The 6,322-nt window shown below is 35.4% G+C and overlaps 1 long non-coding RNA gene across 1 annotated transcript; it reads left to right on the top strand.

Moving 5' to 3' along the window:
- LOC130734570 (uncharacterized) lies at positions 1 to 2,735 on the top strand. Its single transcript, XR_009017998.1, has 3 exons — positions 1 to 650; positions 882 to 1,002; positions 1,511 to 2,735. It is a non-coding gene; the product is annotated as an uncharacterized LOC130734570 (long non-coding RNA).
- The last annotated feature ends 3,587 nt before the right edge of the window (positions 2,736 to 6,322 follow it).

Genomic DNA, 6,322 nt, shown 5'->3' with positions numbered 1-6,322 from the left:
CCCAATTTGATGCGAAAATTTTTCAGGCCTTGGAACTGATTCCCTTTACAATTTCAGGGGCCTTCTGATGTATTAAGCCTTTCCATAAACGTTCCAATTTATCTCCATAAGTTTCCATACCACATTATTGCTATCTGCCTATATATTCACATAATTGCTTCTCACTCTCCCCATGGTCCCATTCCCATCTTACTCACTCTCTGCCTCACTCCCTCACTCATTCTCTTTCTCTTTCACTCTCTCAACTCTCTTCCTCACGCCCTCACTCACTCTGTCTCAAAGTCTCACTCTTCATCTCCACAAGACCACAACCACATCCACACCACATGCATGCATGCATGCTTCTCAGTTCTCACTCACTCTCTGTCTCAAAGTCTCACTCCTTCACTCTCACAGTCACACTCCCACCGGTCACACGCCCACACCGCCGCTCCCTCTTCACTCACCCACCGTTTCATCCTCCTTCACCCACTGTGCCATGGTCCGTCAGCCCCCTTCCTGACTCACCCCCTCACCCACAGGCCACAAGACGATTAGGGACAGAGTCAAAGAGCTTTACAATACCTCAGAGAGAAAGAGACTTCGAAATTGAGGGAGAAGCAACCGATCGGAAGAAGGGTGAAGCAACCGCCCCTGATTAACCACTACCTGTTAAGTTTATTTATGTTTCGTTTGCATACAGTTTAATTTCTTAGCGTATATATCTTTTTCTCAAAAGGAGACACGTTATTTTTAAATTTCTATATTGATTCTCAAATAGAAACTTCTAATTTATTTTCAACTCACTTATCTCTAATGTGATTGGATGATGAGTTATTTAACTCAAACTTTCTCATGGGTCATTTAGACAACCCTTCATTTAGTCCTTTTTACTCGTTCAGGTAGTTCGGTGGCTATGGGATTATCCAAGATATAGTTCACAGTCATGTGCTCCAAACAATTGCATTGCTTGCTATGGAACCACCAGTTAGCCTTGATGGAGAAGATATTCGAAATGAAAAGGTACACACACAGATTATAAATTCAACCAGTAATCATTTATTTCTAGATATATGCTAAAATGATTGGATCATGCATTATCATACAATTTCCCAATTGTAAGCATAATCATCCAATCATTTCATGAACAGCCACAAGCTTTAAAAGTAAAACTAACCATTCAGTTAGAGAAAGAAGCTTGAGTTCAATCCAAATATAAATTACATCCATTTCGGAACTAAGATCCATCCTCAACCTAGCTAGAGAAATTTAACTAAACATTCTCAAACAATGAAGTAAGAAAAAAAAGCCTAATTGACATGCAAAAAGTGCAAATTTCTAAAGAAATTACTCTAAAACATTCTAAACAACGATTGCGCTAATACTATACTTAGAAGTTGTCAAACTCAAAGGAAACTTCTTAAGATGTTAGGGTTGTTTCGTTGTTTGTTACAAATGATAGCTTGATAGATGCATTATTTCCATTTTATCCATTACTAGCTCAGGTAACAAATAGGTAGCTTCTTTTCAGGTTAAGGTTCTGAGATCAATTCGCCAATTAGAACCTAAGGATGTCATTCTTGGCCAGTATAAAGCAAGTAGCGGGAACAAGGTTGATGCATGCATCAATGGTCTGACACCTACTTATTTTGCTGCTGCACTATACATCGACAATGCACGAGTGAGTGACACAACCTACAAAGAATGAGCAAATGGCTGGAGCTGGAGCACCCAATTCAAACAACAGTGGCCATAGGTTAAAATTAAATGGCAGAGTTGCCATAATCACCGGCGGTGCCAGCGGATCGGAATCGGCGAAGAGACGGCGCGTCTGTTTGCCGATGAAGGTTCACGAATGGTGGTAGTCGCAGACATTCAAGATGATCTCGGCAACCAAGTGGCAGCATCCATTGGCTTTCACAGATGCACCTATGTCCACTGTGACGTAGCAGACGAGGATCAGGTTCAACACTTGGTGGAGTCAACGGTCAACGCTCACGGCCACGTTGACATCATGTTCAACAACGTCAGCATCCTTAGCCCTTCCAAACAGACCGTCCTGGACCTCGACTTCTCCGAGTACGACCGCCTTATGTCGGTGAACACGCGAGGCATGGCGGCGTGCGTGAAGCGGCGCGTGGATCTGTCTCCTTTGCTTTTATTTGATGTATCCTCGTTTCCTTTACTTATGCCCCCCACAGTAAACTATAATGAGTTTTTTGGTTTGTTTGTTCATCCTGGTAAAAAACATAGAATTTCATGAAAGGCTGTCCCCCCAGCCCTCTATGACCCATATTGTATGCGTCAGACACGGTGGTGCTTCTACCTGTAGGTTGTAGGAGTCATGCTGAGAAGGTTGTACTAATGTCAAGTGTCTATAATGGTCAAATGGCATATGATGGCTGCAACAGAAAATCTCATATCATAACATTCAATATAGTAACCAAGACTTCAAAGTACAAGAAGTATCTATGACCACGGAACCTTCAAAGCTAACAACCGATCGACGTTAGAGATTTACGTTCTTAAAGAACGAACTCACGATCGCTTCATCGTCTCATCATTAGTTTAGCTGACTCAACTTGCTTAGATAATAACAATTTAAACACAATTACTTTGAATTCGAAAATCTTCAAAACCAAAATAATATTCAAGAAAAGCAAGAGTTAAATAGCATAAATCAACTTGAATAGAAAAATTGAATTTATTAAGAACTGAACCTTTGGTTCGCAAACACAAGAATATGAAAAATTCTAAAACTAACTAAGGAGTTTAGCAACTCATACTAGAACTATGAAAATAAGGATTACGGAGAAGGAGATGATAAGAGGTGTCTAAAAAAATTCTAAACTTCACTTATTTATACTAATAATAAAATTATCCATCAAGTAACAATTCCTTGTTATCTAAATCTTTTTAAAATCTTCACAAAATCGGGCCCACATAAATGAGTAAGTTGTTGAACACTCAGGCATTTTCAAGTCCCACAAGAAGGTCGAATCTTCAATCGAGGTGAACATGAGAGTTATAGATATTTAAGTCAGCTTCGCGGGCTTTCAATCGAATCCTAATACGAAGTTTTGTAGCCCAAGATATGATTGTGTTAATGCAGGTTGTTCTAGACTCGCATGATTAGCGACAAAAACTTTTCAAGGAAATTCTAACCAAGTTAGAGGCTGATTCTCGAATTTTATTGAAGATTAACGTTGTCGGGCTTCAAGTTAGCTTTCCAATGACATATTAATCGCCCTATTTGGATATATGTAGCTCCGTATTCAACATGTTCTAGTGCAAAGGGTCATAAAAGCTAAAAAGGAAGAACTAAGCACTTTTCAATCAAAAATACAAATAAATGCGAAAGGTTAGAATTGAGCTAAGTGGCTAAAATAATGCACAAAAGTAATTCATTCAAGCTCATAAAATTACAAATAAAATGCATAAATTTTGCATTGATCACGTACACTTGCGGATTACTTCAAGTTTTATGCACCGTTTCCAGGGATTGTGTTAATTTGCCAATTTTCGATTGCTTTTGTTATTTAGATCATTTTTACTTTCTTGCTGAGTTTATTTGTTGGAATATGTGTTTTTGACGGTGTGTTCTTGTATACGAGGTTCATTTGATCCTAAATCATTACTTTTGATCCAGAGATCAACAGGACTTACCGTCGAAGGCAAGCACAATAAAAGAGAACCAATCAAGCCGCTAACATGGCTGAATCAAACTCAACAACATAAAGAAAGAAGTTTCTTGTTGTTGCTAAGTGTTCTTGTTGTTCCTAAACTAACTAAGATAAATTTTTATTGTTTTAAAATAATTTCTGATTTTAGAAACAATGTTAGTGGCCAACACTTAGGCTATGTTTGACATGTCGTTTCAACTAACTTAAAGTTTATTTGACTAGTTTAAAGCTTATTTGACTAGCTTAAAAGCTCTTTTAAAAGTGTTTGGTAAATAAGCTTAATTCAAGAGTTTAAAGATTTTTTAATAAGCTAACTCATATAGCTTATAGCTTAAAGACATCATTATTATTTTAATAAAATTATATTATTTCCCTTTTTATATTTATTAAAATACTATACTTTAATTATTTTATTTTGAAATAATTAATATAGAATATAAAATTCTAATTTTTTTTTAATTTAGACAATTATGAACTTACTTTATTGAATTAAAATATAAAGTTATTTGTTTTATTTAACTTATTGAATTAATGAAATTATGAAAATGAAAACAAATTAAAAATTAATACCGTACTTTTGATATTATAAAAAATTTAATTAAATTAAAATATTTAAAGAGATATGTTTTTTTGACAGGTGTTTAAAGAGATAATTATTTTAATATTAATAGCAAATAAGTATTGATATGTAAATAAAATAATTTTAAATATAAAAAGAATTATGCAAGTATGTCTTATGTCATTTTACATTTTAGCTTGTTCAGCTAATTTTTATTTCAAAAAAAAAAACAGTTAGCTTTACTAAATAAATAAAAAACAACTAGTTTTACTAAATACTTTTTTCAATCAAGTAACTTTTTAACTTTTAGCTAACTTATAAGTTTTCAACTTACAACTAGGTCATAAGCTTTCAGTTAGGCATCTCAAACATAACTCTAGTCATTAGGAAATAGAGTGTCATATTTTAGTTGTTTAGTTAATAGCTTGTTTTTTGGGATTTTTATAGCTAGTTTTTAGGGATCTTTATAGATAGTGGTTATTGCGTTGTCTCCTCTAAAAGTCACTTTTTTTTTTTTGTTCAAAAAAGATACATATTTGTGAAGAATGACTATTCCATTTTCAGTTTCAATTTTATGTTCATGTTTGGCTAACCAGCAAACAAACTGGAGAAACCCACCCGAATTCCCTATGGTCAGAAGTCCCTATATTCAATATAATCAGAGACTTTTTGTTGTCAGATCAAACTTCAAAGATTCAATGGCTCAAATTTAATAAGAGTTAAAAATATACTTAAAATAATGACATTAAATTAGAACGGTGTGTCCAAAGGCTATAAAACTATGACTTCACTGAATAGACACAAAATATATAATCAGGTGAATTGGAGAACCTTATAAGTATTTCGTATTTCCTGACCAATCTAGAGTAATATCACGCGATCACGACCCCACAAGCACGATGGAACTACGGTTGTCTTGGACAAACAAGGATAACACAAGACTCATAGACCATATAGTTTTGATGATTACTAAAACTACCATAAACATTAATTTCGTGTCTAGAGAATTTATGGAAACGAAAGGTTTTAGCATCAGAAGCAGATACTATCTGTAAGATGTGTGGTGTTGGGGTGGAGTCTTGTGGCTATCTTGTGTTTTCTTGCCCGGTGACGATGGACATTTGGCGAGGGTGCTATGGGTGGATGGGATACTAACAGCGCTTCCAAGGGTACCCGTGATCATCTTCTTCAGTTTAACTTTGGCTGGACTGATTAAATGGAGGTCGTGGCATTGGATCAAGGCTAAATTAAGAGGGTTTTCTTGTTCGCTGTTTGAGTGGTCTATGCAACTGTTTCTTTGATTACAGGAACTGTAATGCGTTACTGGTGGATTATATAGCGGGTAGAGTCTTGTTTTATGTGGCAGTTGGATCACGGAATAGGTGTGGGTTTTGGTGATGAAATTGTTGTTTCTTCTTGTGGCCACAAATGCTTTTCTTGTTGCTTGTGTTCTCTGGTAGCAACAGTTTTTTTTTTGGTGCTGTCATTAGTGGTGGGGGTTGGCTGTTTGCTTTAAGTTTGAATTAGTTGGGTTTCTTGCCTTTGCTCTTGTTTCTTGTTTCTTTTTCTTGTTCTTTGTATTTGTATTATGGGTTTGGAGTCTCCCTTGTACTCCCTTAATGCAATTTTTGGCTTATAAAAAAAAACCATAAACATTAATTATAGGAGCGAATCAGACCAAATATTGACCAAGAAAAGCAAAAGAAAACCTGTCCTCCCAAAAGAAGTTCCAGAAATCAAAATTCGGTATATAGTCCATACCCAACATTATTAGCAACTAACAAGAAAAGAAAACTTCGTTATTTTCAGCAACTACGAACATAAAACTCCCAATAAAAAAGAATTTCATGTCATACACCAAACTAACAAGAACTGGCTGTTTGCTTTAAGTTTGAATTAGTTGGGTTTCTTGCCTTTGCTCTTGTTTCTTGTTTCTTTTTCTTGTTCTTTGTATTTGTATTATGGGTTTGGAGTCTCCCTTGTACTCCCTTAATGCAATTTTTGGCTTATAAAAAAAAAACCATAAACATTAATTATAGGAGCGAATCAGACCAAATATTGACCAAGAAAAGCAAAAGAAAACCTGTCCTCCCAAAAGAAG

Source organism: Lotus japonicus, chromosome 1 (genome assembly GCF_012489685.1).
Source record: "Lotus japonicus ecotype B-129 chromosome 1, LjGifu_v1.2".
Classification (NCBI taxonomy): Eukaryota; Viridiplantae; Streptophyta; class Magnoliopsida; order Fabales; family Fabaceae; genus Lotus; species Lotus japonicus.
This window is presented reverse-complemented; position numbering and strand designations above follow the sequence as displayed.